The sequence below is a fragment of the Gorilla gorilla genome, chromosome 1 (genome assembly GCF_029281585.2).
Source record: "Gorilla gorilla gorilla isolate KB3781 chromosome 1, NHGRI_mGorGor1-v2.1_pri, whole genome shotgun sequence".
NCBI classification, from domain to species: Eukaryota; Metazoa; Chordata; class Mammalia; order Primates; family Hominidae; genus Gorilla; species Gorilla gorilla.
This window is the reverse complement of record NC_073224.2, coordinates 111173044-111191604: the sequence shown is the minus strand read 5'-3', so window position 1 is coordinate 111191604 and position 18561 is coordinate 111173044.

The window sequence follows — 18561 nt, the reverse complement described above, 5'->3', positions numbered from 1 at the left end:
CTTGCAAATTCCACAAAAAGAGGGTTTCAAATCTGCTCTGTCTAAAGGAAGGTTCAACTCTGTGGGTTGAACACACGAAACACAAAGCAGTTACTGGGAATTCTTCTATATAGAATTAGATTGGGAAATCTCATTTCCAACGAAATCCTCAAAGAGGTCCAAATATCCACCTGCAGACGTTACAAACAGAGTCTCTCCAAACTGCTCTATGAAAAGAAAGGTTAACCTCTGTGAGTGGAACACACACAACACAAAGTGGTTTCTGAGAATGATTCTCTCTAGTTTTTATAGGAAGATATTTGCCTTTCTACCATTGGCCACAAAGCGCTTGAAATCTCCACTTGCAAATTCCACAAAAAGAGGGTTTCAAATCTGCTCTGTCTAAAGGAAAGTTCAACTCTGTGAGTTGAACACACAACCCAAAGAAGTTACTGAGAATTCTTCTGTCTAGCATTACATGAACAAATCCCGTTTCCAACGAAATCCTCAAAGATGTCCAAATATCCACTTGGAGACTTTACAAGCAGAGTGTTTCCAAACTGCTCTATGAAAAGAAAGGTTAAACTCTGTGAGTGGATCGCAGTGAACACAAAGTGGTTTTTGAGAATGATTCTCTCTAGTTTTTATACGAAGATATTTCCATTTCTACCGTTGGCCCCAAAGCGCTTGAAATCTCCACTTGCAAATTCCACAAAAAGAGGGTTTCAAATATGCTCTCTCTAAAGGAAGGTTCAACTCTGTGAGTTGAACACACAAAACCCAAAGAAGTTACTGAGAATTCTTCTGTCTAGCAATAGATGAAGAAATCCCGTTTCCAACGAAATCCTCAAAGAGGTCCTAATATCCACATGCAGACTTCACAAACAGAGTGTTTCCAAACTGCTCTATGAAAAGAAAGGTCAAACTCTGTGAGTGGAACGCACACAACACAAAGTGGTTTCTGAGAATGATTCTCTCTAGTTTTTATACGAAGATATTTCCTTTTCTGCCGTTGGCCCAAAAGTGCTTGAAATCTCCACTTGCAAATTCCACAAAAAGAGGGTTTCATATCTGCTCTGTCTAAAGGAAGGTTCACCACTGTGAGATGAACACACGCAACCCAAAGAAGTTACTGAGAATTCTTCTATCTAGCATTAGATGAGGAAATCCCGTTTCCAACGAAATCCTCAAAGACGTCCAAATATCCACTTGCAGACTTTACAAACAGAGTGTTTCCAAATTGCTCTATGAAAAGAAAGGTTAAACTCTGTAAGTGGAATGCACACGTGACAAAGCGGTTTCTGAGAATGATTCTCTCTAGTTTTTATACGAAGATATTTCCTTTTCTACAGTTGGCCCCAAAGCGCTTGAAATCTCCACTTGCAAATTCCACAAAAAGAGGGTTGCAAATCTGCTCTGTCAAAAGGATGGTTCAACTCTGTGAGTTGCACACACGCAACCCAAAGAAGTTACTGAGAATTCTTCTAACTAGAATTAGATGAGGAAATCCCGTTTAAATGGAAATCCTCAAAGAGGTCCAAATATGCACTTGCCGACTTTACAAACAGAGTGTTTCCAAACTGCTCTATGAAAAGAAAGGTTAAACTCTGTGAGAGGAATGCGCACATGACAAAGCATTTTCTGAGAATGATTCTCTCTGGTTTTTATACGAAGATATTTCCTTTTCTACCGTTGGAACCAAAGTGCTTGAAATCTCCACCTGAAAATTCCACAAAAAGAGGGTTTCAAATCTGCTCTGTCTAAAGGAAGGTTCTACTCTGTGAGCTGAACACACACAAACCAAAGAACTTTCTGAGAATTCTTCTATCTAGCATTAGATGAAGAAATCCCATTTCCAAAGAAATCCTCAAAGAGGTCCAAATATTAACTTGCAGACTTTACAAACAGCTAGTTTCTCAACTGCTCTATGAAAAGAAATGTTAAAGTCTGTGAGTGGAACGCACACATAACAAAGCCGTTTCTGAGAATGATTCTCTCTAGTTTTTATACGAAGTTATTTCCTTTTCTACCGTTGGCCCCAAAGCGCATGAAATCTCCACTTGCAAATGCCACAAAAAGAGGGTTTCAAATCTGCTCTGTCTAAAGGAAAGTTCAACTCTGTGAGTTGAACACACACAACCCAAAGAAGTTACTGAGAATTCTTCTGTCTAGCATTACACGAACAAATCCCTTTTCCAACGAAATCCTCAAAGATGTCCAAATATCCACTTGGAGACTTTACAAGCAGAGTGTTTCCAAACTGCTCTATGAAAAGAAAGGTTAAACTCTGTGAGTGGAACGCACACATGACAAAGTGGTTTCTGAGAATGATTCTCCCTAGTTTATATACGAAGATATTTCCTTTTCTACTGTTGGCCCGAAAGCGCTTGAAATCTCCACTTGCAAATTCCACAAAAAGAGGGTTTCATATCTGCTCTGTCTAAAGGAAGGTTCAAATCTGTGAGTTGAACACACACAACCCAAAGAAGTTACTGAGAATTCTTCTGTCTAGCATTACATGAAGAAATCCCGTTTCCAAAGAAATCCTCAAAGAGGTCCAAATATCCACTTGCAGACTTTACAAGCAGAGTATTTCCAAACTGCTCTATGAAAAGAAAGGTGAAACTCTGTGAGTGGAACGCACACAACACAAAGTGGTTTCTGAGAATGATTCTCTCTAGTTTTTATACAAAGATATTTTCTTTTCTACCGTTGGCCCCAAAGCGCTTGAAATCTCCACTTGCAAATTCCACAAAAAGAGGGTTTCAAATCTGCTCTGTCTAAAGGAAGATTCAACTCTGTGAGTTGAACACACACAACCCAAAGAAGTTACTGAGAATTCTTCTGTCTAGCATTAGTTGAAGAAATCCCGTTTACAACGAAATCCTCAAAGAGGTCCAAATATCCACTTGCAGACTTTACAAACAGAGTGCTTCCAAACTGCTCTATGAAAAGAAAGGTTGAACTCTGTGAGTGGAATGCACACAACACAAAGTGGTTTCTGAGAATGATTCTCTCTAGTTCTTATACAAAGATATTTCCTTTTCTACCGTTGGTCCGAAAGCGCTTGAAATCTCCACTTTCAAAATCCAAAAAAAGAGGGTTTCAAATCTGCTCTGTCTAAAGGAAGGTTCAATTCTGTGAGTTGAACATACACAACCCAAAGAAGTTACTGAGAATTCTTCTGTCTAGCATTACATGAAGAAATCCCGTTTCCAACGATATCCTCAAAGATGTCCAAATATCCACTTGCAGACGTTACAAACAGAGTGTTTCCAAACTGCTCTATGAAAAGGAAGGTTAAACTCTGTGAGGGGAACGCACACAACACAAAGTGGTTTCTGAGAATGATTCTCTCTAGTTTTTATACGAAGATATTTCCTTTTCTACCATTGACCGCAAAGCGCTTGAAATCCCCACTTGCAAATTCCACAAAAAGAGGGTTTCAAATCTGCTCTGTCTAAAGAAATGTTCAACTCGGTGAGTTGAACACACTCAAAACAAAGCAATTACTGCGAATTCTTCTATATAGAATCAGATGAGGAATTCCCGTTTCCAACGAAATCCTCAAATAGGTCCAAATATCCACTTGCAGACTTTACAAACAGAGTGTTTCCAAACTGCTCCACGAAAAGAAAGGTTAAACTCTGTGAATGGATCGCAGTCAACACAAAGTGGTTTTTGAGAATGATTCTCTATAGTTTTTATACGAAGATATTTCCTTTTCTACCGTTGGCCTCAAAGCGCTTGAAATCTCCACTTGCAAATTCCACAAAAAGAGGGTTTCAAATCTGCTCTGTCTAAAGGAAGGTTCAACTCTGTGAGTTGAACACACAAAACCCAAAGCAGTTACTGAGAATTCTTCTGTCTAGCATTAGATGAAGAAATCCCGTTTCCAACGAAATCCTCAAAGAGGTCCAAATATCCACTTGCAGACTTTACAAACAGAGTGTTTCGAAACTGCTCTATGAAAAGAAAGGTTAAACTCTGTGAGTGGAACGCACACAACACAAAGTGGTTTCTGAGAATGATTCTCTCTAGTTTTTATACAAAGATATTTCCTTTTCTACTGTTGGCCGCAAAGCGCTTGAAATCTCCACTTGCAAATTCCACAAAAAGAAGGTTTCAAATCTGCTCTGTCTAAAGGAAGGTTCAAATCTGTGAGATGAACACACGCAACCCAAAGAAGTTACTGAGAATTCTTCTAACTAGAATTAGATGAGGAAATCCCGTTTCCAATGAAATCCTCTAAGAGGTCCAAATATCCACTTGCAGACTTTACAAACAGAGTGTTTCCAAACTGCTCTATGAAAAGAAAGGTGAAACTCTGTGAGTGGAACGCTCACAACACAAAGTGGTTTCTGAGAATGATTCTCTCTTGTTCTTATACGAAGATATTTCCTTTTCTACCGTTGGCCCCAAAACGCTTGAAATCTCCACTTTCAAATTCCACAAAAAGAGGGTTTCAAATCTGCTCTGTCTAAAGGAAGGTTCAACTCTGTGAGTTGAACACACAAAACACAGAGAAGTTGCTGAGAATTCTTCTGTCTAGCATTACATGAAGAAATCCCGTTTCCAACAAAATCCTCAAAGATGTCCAAATATCCACTTGCAGACGTTACAAAGAGAGTGTTTCCAAACTGCTCTATGAAAAGAAAGGTTAAACTCTGTGAGTGGAACGCACACAACACAAAGTGGTTTCTGAGAATGATTCTCTCTAGTTTTTATACGAAGATATTTCCTTTTCTACCATTGACCGCAAAGCGCTTGAAATCTCCACTTGCAAATTCCACAAAAAGAGGGTTTCAAATCTGCTCTGTCTAAAGAAAGGTTCAACTCGGTGAGTTGAACACACTCAAAACAAAGCAGTTACTGAGAATTCTTCTATATAGAATCAGATGAGGAATTCCCGTTTCCAACGAAATCCTCAATGAGGTCCAAATATCCACTTGCAGACATTACAAACAGAGTGTTTCCAAACTGCTCTATGTAAAGAAAGGTTAAACTGTGTGAGTGGAACGCACACAACACAAAGTTGTTTCTGAGAATGATTTTCTCCAGTTTTTATACGAAGATATTTCCCTTTCTACCATTGACCCCAAAGCGCATGAAATCTCCACTTGCAAATTCCACAAAATGAGTGTTTCAAATCTGCTCTGTCTAAAGGAAGGTTCACCACTGTGAGTTGAACACACGCAACACAAAGAAGTTATTGAGAATTCTTCTATCTATAATTAGATGAGGAAATCCCGTTTCCATGGAAATCCTCAAAGTGGTGCAAATATCCACTTGCAGACTTTACAAACAGAGTGTTTCCAAACTGCTCTATGAAAAGAAAGGTGAAACTCTGTGAGTGGAATGCACACATGACAAAGCGTTTTCTGAGAATGATTCTCTCTGGTTTTTATACGAAGATATTTCCTTTTCTACCGTTGGAACCAGAGTGCTTGAAATCTCCACTTGAAAATTCCACAAAAAGAGGGTTTCAAATCTGCTCTGTCTAAAGGAAGGTTCTACTCTGTGAGCTGAACACACACAAACCAAAGAACTTTCTGAGAATTCTTCTATCTAGCATTAGATGAAGAAATCCCATTTCCAACGAAATCCTCAAAGAGGTCCAAATATCAACATGCAGACTTTACAAACAGCGTGTTTCCAAACTGCTCTATGAAAAGAAAGGTTAAGCTCTGTGAGTGGAACGCACACATGACAAAGTGGTTTCTGAGAATGATTCTCTCTAGTTTTTATACGAAGATATTTCCTTTTCTACCGTTGGCACCAAAGCGCTTGAAATCTCCACTTGCAAATTCCACAAAAAGAGGGATTCAAATCTGCTCTGTCTAAAGGAATGTTCAACTCTGTGAGTTGAACACACAAAACCCAAAGCAGTTACTGAGAATTCTTCTGTCTAGCATTAGATGAGGAAATCCCGTTTCCAACAAAATCCTCAAAGAGGTCCAAATATCCACTTGCAGACTTTACAAACAGAGTGTTTCGAAACTGCTCTATGAAAAGAAAGGTTAAACTCTGTGAGTGGAACGCACACAACACAAAGTGGTTTCTGAGAATGATTCTCTCTAGTTTTTATACAAAGATATTTCCTTTTCTACTGTTGGCCCCAAAGCCCTTGAAATCTCCACTTGCAAATTCCACAAAAAGAGGGTTTCAAATCTGCTCTGTCTAAAGGAAGGTTCAACTCTGTGAGTTGAACACACGCAACCCAAAGAAGTAACTGAGAATTCTTCTGTCTAGAATTAGATGAGGAAATCCCGTTTCCAACGAAATCCACAAAGAGGTCTAGATATCCACTTGCAGACTTTACAAACAGAGTGTTTCCAAACTGCTCTATGAAAAGAAAGGTTAAACTCTGTGAGTGGAACGCACACAACACAAAGTGGTTTCTGAGAATGATTCTCTCTAGTTTTTATACGAAGATATTTCCTTTTCTACCGTTGGCACAAAAGCGCTTGAAATCTCCACTTGCAAATTCCACAAAAAGAGGGTTTCAAATCTGCTCTGTCTAAAGGAAGGTTCAATTCTGTGAGTTGAACATACACAACCCAAAGAAGTTACTGAGAATTCTTCTGTCTAGCATTACATGAAGAAATCCCGTTTCCAACGAAATCCTCAAAGATGTCCAAATATCCACTTGCAGACTTTACAAACAGAGTGTTTCCAAACTGCTCTATGAAAAGAAAGATTAAACTCTGTGAGTGGAACGCACACAACACAAAGTGGTTTCTGACAATGATTCTCTCTACTTTTTATACGAAGAGATTTCATTTTCTACCATTGACCGCAAAGCGCTTGAAATCTCCACTTGCAAATTCCACAAAAAGAGGGTTTCAAATCTGCTCTGTCTAAAGAAAGGTTCAACTCGGTGAGTTGAACACACTCAAAACAAAGCAGTTACTGAGAATTCTTCTATATAGAATCAGATGAGGAATTCCCGTTTCCAACGAAATCCTCAAAGAGGTCCAAATATCCACTTGCAGACTTTACAAACAGAGTGTTTCCAAACTGCTCTATGTAAAGAAAGGTTAAACTGTGTGAGTGGAACGCACACAACACAAAGTGGTTTCTGAGAATGATTCTCTCCAGTTTTTATACGAAGATATTTCCCTTTCTACCGTTGGCCCCAGAGCGCATGAAATCTCCACTTGCAAACTCCACAAAATGAGTGTTTCAAATCTGCTCTGTCTAAAGGAAGGTTCACCACTGTGAGTTGAACACACGCAACCCAAAGAAGTTACTGAGAATTCTTCTATGTAGCATTAGATGAGGAAATCCCGTTTCCAACGAAATCCTCAAAGAGGTCCAAATATCCACTTGCAGACTTTACAAACAGAGTGTTTCCAAACTGCTCTATGAAAAGAAAGGTTAAACTCTGTAAGTGGAATGCACACATGACAAAGCGGTTTCTGAGAATGATTCTCTCTAGTTTTTATACGAAGATATTTCCTTTTCTACCGTTGACCCCAAAGTGCTTGAAATCTCCACTTGCAAATTCCACAAAAAGAGGGTTTCAAATCTGCTCTGTCTAAAGGAAAGTTCAACTCTGTGAGTTGAACACACACAACCCAAAGAAGTTTCTGAGAATTCTTCTATCTAGCATTAGATGAGGAAATCCCATTTCCAATGAAATCCTCAAAGAGGTCCAAATATCCACTTGCAGACTTTAGAAACAGAGTGTTTCCAAACTGCTCTATGAAAAGAAAGGTTAAACTCTGTGAGTGGAATGCACACATGACAAAGCAGTTTCTGAGAATGATTCTCTCTAGTTTTTCCACGAAGATATTTCCTTTTCTACAGTTGGCCCCAAGCGCTTGAAATCTCCACTTGCAAATTCCACAAAAAGAGGGTTTCAACTCTGCTCTGTCTATAGGAAGGTTCAATTCTGTGAGTTGAACATACACAACCGAAAGAACTTACTGAGAATTCTTCTATCTAGAATTAGATGAGGAAATCCCGTTGACAACGACATCCTCAAAGAGGTCCAAATATCCACTTGCAGACTTTACAAACAAAGTGTTTCCAAACTGCTCTATGAAAAGAAAGGTTAAACTCTGTGAGTGGAACGCACACATGACAAAGCGGTTTCTGAGAATGATTCTCTCTAGTATTTATACGAAGATATTTCCTTTTCTACCGTTGGCCCCAAAGTGCTTGAAATCTCCACTTGCAAATTCCACAAAAAGAGGGTTTCAAATCTGCTCTGTCAAAAGGAAGGTTCAACTCTGTGAGTTGAACTCACACAACCCAAAGAAGTTGCTGAGAATTCTTCTGTCTAGCATTTGATGAGGAAATCCCGTTTCCAACGAAATCCTCAAAGATGTCCAAATATCCACTTGCAGACGTTACAAACAGAGTGTTTCCAAACTGCTCTATGAAAAGAAAGGTTAAACTCTGTGAGTGGAACGCACACAACACAAAGTGGTTTCTGAGAATGATTCTCTCTGGTTTTTATACGAAGATATTTCCTTTTCTACCTTTGACCCCAAAGCACTTGAAATCTCCACTTGCAAATTCCACAAAAAGAGGGTTTCAAATCTGCTCTGTCTAAAGGAAGGTTCAACTCGGTGAGTTGAACACACTCAAAACAAAGCAGTTACTGGGAATTCTTCTACATAGAATTAGATGAGGAAATCCCCTTTCCAACGAAATCCTCAAAGAGGTCCAAATATCCACTTGCAGACTTTACAAACAGAGTGTTTCCAAACTGCTCTATGAAAAGAAAGGTGAAACTCTGTGAGTGGAACACACACAACACAAAGCGGTTTCTGAGAATGATTCTCTCTAGTTTTTATACGAAGATATTTCCTTTTCTACCGTTGGCCCCAATGCGCTTGAAATCTCCACTTGCAAATTCCACAGAAAGAGGGTTTCAAATCTGCTCTGTCTAAAGGAAGGTTCAACTCTGTGAGTTGAACACACACAACCCAAAGAAGTTACTGAGAATTCCTCTGTCTAGCATTAGATGAAGAATTCCCGTTTCCAAAGAAATCCTCAAAGAGTTCCAAATATCCACTTGCAGACTTTACAAACAGAGTGTTTCCAAACTGCTCTATGAAAAGAAAGGTTAACCTCTGTGAGTGGAACACACACAACACAAAGTGGTTTCTGAGAATGATTCTCTCTAGTTTTTATAGGAAGATATTTGCCTTTCTACCGTTGGCCCCAAAGCGCTTCAAATCTCCACTTTCAAATTCCACAGAAAGTGGGTTTCAAATCTGCTCTGTCTAAAGGAAGGTTCAACTCTGTGAGTTGAACACACGCAACCCAAAGAAGTTACTGAGAATTCTTCTAACTAGAATTAGATGAGGAAATCCCGTTTCCAACGAAATCCTCAAAGAGGTCCAAATATCCACTTGCAGACTTTACAAACAGAGTGTTTCCAAACTGCTCTATGAAAAGAAAGGTGAAACTCTGTGAGTGGAACGCTCACAACACAAAGTGGTTTCTGAGAATGATTCTCTCTAGTTCGTATATGAAGATATTTCCTTTTCTACCTTTCGCCCCAAAACGCTTGAAATCTCCACTTGCAAATTCCACAAAAAGAGGGTTTCAAATCTGCTCTGTCTAAAGAAAGGTTCAACTCGGTGAGTTGAACACACTCAAAACAAAGCAGTTACTGAGAATTCTTCTATATAGAATCAGATGAGGAATTCCCGTTTCCAACGAAATCCTCAATGAGGTCCAAATATCCACTTGCAGACTTTACAAACAGAGTGTTTCCAAACTGCTCTATGTAAAGAAAGGTTAAACTGTGTGAGTGGAACGCACACAACACAAAGTGGTTTCTGAGAATGATTCTCTCCAGTTTTTATACGAAGATATTTCCCTTTCTACCGTTGGCCCCAAAGCGCATGAAATCTCCACTTGCAAATTCCACAAAATGAGTGTTTCAAATCTGCTCTGTCTAAAGGAAGGTTCACCACTGTGAGTTGAACACACGCAACCCAAAGAAGTTACTGAGAATTCTTCTATGTAGCATTAGATGAGGAAATCCCGTTTCCAACGAAATCCTCAAAGAGGTCCAAATATCCACTTGCAGACTTTACAAACAGAGTGTTTCCAAACTGCTCTATGAAAAGAAAGGTTAAACTCTGTAAGTGGAATGCACACATGACAAAGCGGTTTCTGAGAATGATTCTCTCTAGTTTTTATACGAAGATATTTCCTTTTCTACCGTTGGCCCAAAAGTGCTTGAAATCTCCACTTGCAAATTCCACAAAAAGAGGGTTTCAAATCTGCTCTGTCTAAAGGAAAGTTCAACTCTGTGAGTTGAACACACACAACCCAAAGAAGTTTCTGAGAATTCTTCTATCTAGCATTAGATGAGGAAATCCCATTTCCAACGAAATCCTCTAAGAGGTCCAAATATCCACTTGCAGACTTTAGAAACAGAGTGTTTCCAAACTGCTCTATGAAAAGAAAGGTTAAACTCTGTGAGTGGAATGCACACATGACAAAGCAGTTTCTGAGAATGATTCTTTCTAGTTTTTCTATGAAGATATTTCCTTTTCTACAGTTGGCCCCAAAGCGCTTGAAATCTCCACTTGCAAATTCCACAAAAAGAGGGTTTCAAATCTGCTCTGTCTAAAGGATGGTTCAACTCTGTGAGTTGAACACACGCAACCCAAAGAAGTTACTGAGAATTCTTCTATCTATAATTAGATGAGGAAATCCCGTTTCCATGGAAATCCTCAAAGAGGTCCAAATATCCACTTGCAGACTTTACAAACAGAGTGTTTCCAAACTGCTCTATGAAAAGAAAGGTTAAACTCTGTGAGTGGAATGCACACATGACAAAGCGTTTTCTGAGAATGATTCTCTCTGGTTTTTATACGAAGATATTTCCTTTTCTACCGTTGGAACCAAAGTGCTTGAAATCTCCACTTGAAAATTCCACAAAAAGAGGGTTTCAAATCTGCTCTGTCTAAAGGAAGGTTCTACTCTGTGAGCTGAACACACACAAACCAAAGAACTTTCTGAGAATTCTTCTATCTAGCATTAGATGAAGAAATCCCATTTCCAACGAAATCCTCAAAGAGGTCCAAATATCAACTTGCAGACTTTACAAACAGCGTGTTTCCAAACTGCTCTATGAAAAGAAAGGTTAAAGTCTGTGAGTGGAACGCACACATGACAAAGCCGTTTCTGAGAATGATTCTCTCTAGTTTTTATACGAAGTTATTTCCTTTTCTACCGTTGGCCCCAAAGCGCATGAAATCTCCACTTGCAAATTCCACAAAAAGAGGGTTTCAACTCTGCTCTGTCTAAAGGAAGGTTCAATTCTGTGAGTTGAACATACTCAACCGAAATAACTTACTGAGAATTCTTCTATCTAGAATTAGATGAGGAAATCCCGTTTCCAACGACATCCTCAAAGAGGTCCAAATATCCACTTGCAGACTTTACAAACAAAGTGTTTCCAAACTGCTCTATGAAAAGAAAGGTTAAACTCTGTGAGTGGAACGCACACATGACAAATCGGTTTCTGAGAATGATTCTCTCTAGTTTTTATATGAAGATATTTCCTTTTCTACCGTTGGCACCAAAGCGCTTGAAATCTCCACTTGCAAATTCCACAAAAAGAGGGTTTCAAATATGCTCTGTCTAAAGGAAGGTTCAACTCTGTGAGTTGAACTCACACAACACAAAGAAGTTACTGAGAATTCTTCTGTCTAGCATTAGATGAGGAAATCCCGTTTCCAACGAAATCCTCAAAGAGGTCAAAATATCCACTTGCAGACTTTACAAATAGAGTGTTTCCAAACTGCTCTATGAAAAGAAAGGTGAAACTCTGGGAGTGGAACGCTCACAACACAAAGTGGTTTCTGAGAATGATTCTCTCTAGTTCTTATATGAAGATATTTCCTTTTCTAATGTTGGCCCCAAAACGCTTGAAATCTCCACTTTCAAATTCCACAAAAAGAGGGTTTCAAATCTGCTCTGTCTAAAGGAATGTTCAACTCTGTGAGTTGAACACACAAAACCCAAAGAAGTTACTGAGAATTCTTCTGTCTAGCATTAGAGGAAGAAATACCGTTTCCAACGAAATCCTCAAAGAGGTCCAAATATCCACTTGCAGACTTTACAAACAGAGTGTTTCCAAACTGCTCTATGAAAAGAAAGGTTAAACTCTGTGAGTGGAACGCACACAAGACAAAGTGGTTTCTGAGAATGATTCTCTCTAGTTTTTATACAAAGATATTTCCTTTTCTACAGTTGGCCCCAAAGCGCTTGAAATCTCCACTTGCAAATTCCACAAAAAGAGGGTTTCAAATCTGCTCTGTCTAAAGGAAAGTTCAACTCTGTGAGTTGAACACACGCAACCCAAAGAAGTTACTGAGAATTCTTCTGTCTAGAATTAGATGAGGAAATCCCGTTTCCAACGAAATCCTCAAAGAGGTCCAGATATCCACTTGCAGACTTTACAAACAGAGTGTTTCCAAACTGCTCTATGAAAAGAAAGGTTAAACTCTGTGAGTGGAACGCACACAACACAAAGTGGTTTCTGAGAATGATTCTCTCTAGTTTTTATACGAAGATATTTCCTTTCCTACCGTTGGCACAAAAGCGCTTGAAATCTCCACTTTCAAATTCCACAAAAAGAGGGTTTCAAATCTGCTCTGTCTAAAGGAAGCTTCAATTCTGTGAGTTGAACATACACAACCCAAAGAAGTTACTGAGAATTCTTCTGTCTAGCATTACATGAAGAAATCCCGTTTCCAACGAAATCCTCAAAGATGTCCAAATATCCACTTGCAGACTTTACAAACAGAGTGTTTCCAAACTGCTCTATGAAAAGAAAGGTTAAACTCTGTGAGTGGAACGCACACAACACAAAGTGGTTTCTCACAATGATTCTCTCTAGTTTTTATACGAAGAGATTTCATTTTCTACCATTGACCGCAAAGCGCTTGAAATCTCCACTTGCAAATTCCACAAAAAGAGGGTTTCAAATCTGCTCTGTCTAAACAAAGGTTCAACTCGGTGAGTTGAACACACTCAAAACAAAGCAGTTACTGAGAATTCTTCTATATAGAATCAGATGAGGAATTCCCGTTTCCAACGAAATCCTCAATGAGGTCCAAATATCCACTTGCAGACTTTACAAACAGAGTGTTTCCAAACTGCTCTATGTAAAGAAAGGTTAAACTGTGTGAGTGGAACGCACACAACACAAAGTGGTTTCTGAGAATGATTCTCTCCAGTTTTTATACGAAGATATTTCCCTTTCTACCGTTGGCCCCAGAGAGCATGAAATCTCCACTTGCAAATTCCACAAAATGAGTGTTTCAAATCTGCTCTGTCTAAAGGAAGGTTCACCACTGTGAGTTGAACACACGCAACCCAAAGAAGTTACTGAGAATTCTTCTATGTAGCATTAGATGAGGAAATCCCGTTTCCAACGAAATCCTCAAAGAGGTCCAAATATCCACTTGCAGACTTTACAAACAGAGTGTTTCCAAACTGCTCTATGAAAAGAAAGGTTAAACTCTGTAAGTGGAATGCACACATGACAAAGCGGTTTCTGAGAATGATTCTCTCTAGTTTTTATACGAAGATATTTCCTTTTCTACCGTTGGCCCCAAAGTGCTTGAAATCTCCACTTGCAAATTCCACAAAAAGAGGGTTTCAAATCTGCTCTGTCTAAAGGAAAGTTCAACTCTGTGAGTTGAACACACACAACCCAAAGAAGTTTCTGAGAATTCTTCTATCTAGCATTAGATGAGGAAATCCCATTTCCAACTAAATCCTCAAAGAGGTCCACATATCCACTTGCAGACTTTAGAAACAGAGTGTTTCCAAACTGCTCTATGAAAAGAAAGGTTAAACTCTGTGAGTGGAATGCACACATGACAAAGCAGTTTCTGAGAATGATTCTCTCTAGTTTTTCTATGAAGATATTTCCTTTTCTACAGTTGGCCCCAAAGCGCTTGAAATCTCCACTTTCAAATTCCACAAAAAGAGGGTTTCAACTCTGCTCTGTCTAAAGGAAGGTTCAATTCTGTGAGTTGAACATACACAACCGAAAGAACTTACTGAGAATTCTTCTATCTAGAATTAGATGAGGAAATCCCGTTTCCAACGACATCCTCAAAGAGGTCCCAATATCCACTTGCAGACTTTACAAACAAAGTGTTTCCAAACTGCTCTATGAAAAGAAAGGTTAAACTCTGTGAGTGGAACGCACACATGACAAAGCGGTTTCTGAGAATGATTCTCTCTAGTATTTATACGAAGATATTTCCTTTTCTACCGTTGGCCACAAAGTGCTTGAAATCTCCACTTGCAAATTCCACAAAATGAGCGTTTCAAATCTGCTCTGTCTAAAGGAAGGTTCAACTCTGTGAGTGGAACTCACACAACCCAAAGAAGTTACTGAGAATTCTTCTGTCTAGCATTAGATGAGGAAATCCCGTTTCCAACGAAATCCTCAAAGAGGTCCAAGTATCCACTTGCAGACTTTACAAACAGAGTGTTTCCAAACTGCTCTATGAAAAGAAAGGTGAAACTCTGTGAGTGGAACGCTCACAACACAAAGTGGTTTCTGAGAATGATTCTCTCTAGTTCTTATATGAAGATATTTCCTTTTCCACCGTTGGCCCCAAAACGCTTGAAATCTCCGCTTTCAAATTCCACAAAAAGAGGGTTTCAAATCTGCTCTGTCTAAAGGAAGGTTCAACTCTGTGAGTTGAACACACAAAACCCAAAGAAGTTACTGAGAATTCTTCTGTCTAGCATTAGAGGAAGAAATCCCGTTTCCAACGAAATCCTCAAAGAGGTCTAAATATCCACTTGCAGACTTTACAAACAGAGTGTTTCCAAACTGCTCTATGAAAAGAAAGGTTAAACTCTGTGAGTGGAACGCACACAACACAAAGTGGTTTCTGAGAATGATTCTCTCTAGTTTTTATACGAAGATATTTCCATTTCTACCGTTGGCCCCAAAGCGCTTGAAATCTCCACTTGCAAGTTCCACAAAAAGAGGGTTTCAAATCTGCTCTATCTAAAGGAAGGTTCAACTCTGTGAGTTCTACACACGCAACCCAAAGAACTTACTGAGAATTCTTCTATCTAGAATTAGATGAGAAAATCCCGTTTCGAACGAAATCCTCAAAGAGGTCCAAATATCCACTTGCAGACTTTACAAACAGAGTGTTTCCAAACTGCTCTATGAAAAGAAAGGTTAAACTCTGTGAGTGGAACGCACACATGACAAAGCGGTTTCTGAGAATGATTCTCTCTAGTTTTTATACGAAGATATTTCCTTTTCTACCGTTGGCCCCAAAGCGCTTGAAATCTCCACTTGCAAATTCCACAAAAAGAGGGTTTCAAATCTGCTCTGTCTAAAGGAAGGTTCAATTCTGTGAGTTGAACATACACAACCCATTGAAGTTACTGAGAATTCTTCTGTCTGGCATTACATGAAGAAATCCCGTTTCCAACGAAATCCTCAAAGATGTCCAAATATCCACTTGCAGACGTTACAAACAGAGTGTTTCCAAACTGCTCTAAGAAAAGAAAGGTTAAACTCTGTGAGTGGAACGCACACAACACAAAGTGGTTTCTGAGAATGATTCTCTATAGTTTTTATACGAAGATATTTCCTTTTCTACCTTTGACCCCAAAGCACTTGAAATCTCCACTTGCAAATTCCACAAAAACAGGGTTTCAAATCTGCTCTGTCTAAAGGAAGGTTCAACTCGGTGAGTTGAACACACTCAAAACAAAGCAGTTACTGAGAATTCTTCTATATAGAATCAGATGAGGAAATCCCGTTTCCAACGAAATCCTCAAAGAGGTCCAAATATCCACTTGCAGACATTACAAAGAGAGTGTTTCCAAACTGCTCTATGTAAAGAAAGGTTAAACTGTGTGAGTGGAACGCACACAACACAAAGTGGTTTCTGAGAATGATTCTCTCCAGTTTTTATACGAAGATACTTCCCTTTCTACCGTTGGCCACAAAGCGCTTGAAATCTCCACTTGCAAATTCCACAAAATGAGTGTTTCAAATCTCCTCTGTCTAAAGGAAGGTTCACCAATGTGAGTTGAACACACGCAACCCAAAGAAGTTACTGAGAATTCTTCTATCTAGCGTTAGATGAGGAAATCCCGTTTCCAACGAAATCCTCAGAGGTCCAAATATCCACTTGCAGACTTTACAAACAGAGTGTTTCCAAACTGCTCTATGAAAAGAAAGGTTAAACTCTGTAAGTGGAATGCACACATGACAAAGCGGTTTCTGAGAATGATTCTCTCTAGTTTTTATACGAAGATATTTCCTTTTCTACCGTTGGCCCCAAAGTGCTTGAAATCTCCACTTGCAAATTCCACAAAAAGAGGGTTTCAAATCTGCTCTGTCTAAAGGAAAGTTCAACTCTGTGAGTTGAACACACACAACCCAAAGAAGTTTCTGAGAATTCTTCTATCTAGCATTAGATGAGGAAATCCCATTTCCAACGAAATCCTCGAAGAGGTCCAAATATCCACTTGCAGACTTTAGAAACAGAGTGTTTCCAAACTTCTCTATGAAAAGAAAGGTTAAACTCTGTGAGTGGAATGCACACATGACAAAGCAGTTTTTGAGAATGATTCTCTCTAATTTTTACGAAGATATTTCCTTTTCTACCGTTGGCCCCAAAGCGCTTGAAATCTCCACTTGCAAATTCCACAAAAAGAGGGTTTCAAATCTGCTCTGTCTAAAGGATGGTTCAACTCTGTGAGTTGAACACACGCAACCCAAAGAAGTTACTGAGAATTCTTCTATCTATAATTAGATGAGGAAATCCCGTTTCCATGGAAATCCTCAAAGAGGTCCAAATATCCACTTGCAGACTTTACAAACAGCGTGTTTCCCAACTGCTCTATGAAAAGAAAGGTTAAACTCTGTTAGTGGAATGCACACATGACAAAGCGGTTTCTGAGAATGATTCTCTCTAGTTTTTATACGAAGTTATTTCCTTTTCTACCGTTGGCCCCAAAGCGCATGAAATCTCCACTTTCAAATTCCACAAAAAGAGGGTTTCAAATCTGCTCTGTCTAAAGGAAGGTTCAATTCTGTGAGTTGAACATACACAACCGAAAGAAGTTACTGAGAATTCTTCTGTCTAGCATTACATGAACAAATCCTGTTTCCAACGAAATCCTCAAAGATGTCCAAATATCCACTTGGAGACTTTACAAACAGAGTGTTTCCAAACTGCTCTATGAAAAGAAAGGTGAAACTCTGTGAGTGGAACGCACACAACACAAAGTGGTTTCTGAGAATGATTCTCTCTAGTTTTTATACGAAGGTATTTCCTTTTCTACCGTTGGCCCAAAGCGCTTGAAATCTCCACTTGCAAATTCCACAAAAAGAGGGTTTCAAATCTCCACTGTCTAAAGGAAGGTTCAAATCCGTGAGTTGAACACACGCAACCCAAAGAAGTTACTGAGAATACTTCTCACTAGAATTAGATGTGGAAATCCCGTTTCCAACGAAATCCTCAAAGAGGTCTAAATATCCCCTTCCAGACTTTACAAACAGAGTGTTTCCAAACTGCTCTATGAAAAGAAAAGTTAAACTCTGTGAGTGGAACGCACACAACACAAAGTGGTTTCTGAGAATGATTCTCTCCAGTTCTTATACGAAGATATTTCCTTTTCTACCTTTCGCCCCAAAACGCTTGAAATCTCCACTTTCAAATTCCACAAAAAGAGGGTTTCAAATCTGCTCTGTCTAAAGGAAGGTTCAACTCTGTGAGTTGAACACACAAAACCCAAAGAAGTTACTGAGAATTCTTCAGTCTAGCATTAGAGGAAGAAATCCCATTTCCAACGAAATCCTCAAAGAGGTCCAAATATCCACTTGCAGACTTTACAAACAGAGTGTTTCCAAAGTGCTCTATGAAAAGAAAGGTTAAACTCTGTGAGTGGAACGCACACAACACAAAGTGGTTTCTGAGAATGATTCTCTCTAGTTCTTATACGAAGATATTTCCTTTTCTACCATTGGCCCCAAAGCGCTTGAAATCTCCACTTACAAATTCCACAAAATGAGTGTTTCAAATCTGCTCTGTCTAAAGGAAGGTTCAACTCTGTGAGTTGAACACACGCAACCCAAAGCAGTTACTGGGAATTCTTCTATATAGAATTAGATGAGGAAATCCCTTTTCCAACGAAATCCTCAAAGAGGTCTAAATATCCACTTGCAGACTTTACAAACAGAGTGTTTCCAAACTGCTCTATGAAAAGAAAGGTTAAACTCTGTGAGTGGAATGCACACAACACAAAGTGGTTTCTGAGAATGATTCTCTCTAGTTCTTATACAAAGATATTTCCTTTTCTACCGTTGGCCCCAAAGCGCTTGAAATCTCCACTTGCAAATTCCACAAAAAGAGGGTTTCATATCTGCTCTGTCTAAAGGAAGGTTCAAATCTATGAGTTGAACACATGCAACCCAAAGTAGTTACTGAGAATTCTTCTGTCTAGAATTAGATGAGGAAATCCCGTTTCTAACGAAATCCTCAAAGAGGTCTAAATATCCACTTGCAGACTTTACAAACAGAGTGTTTCCAAACTGCTCTA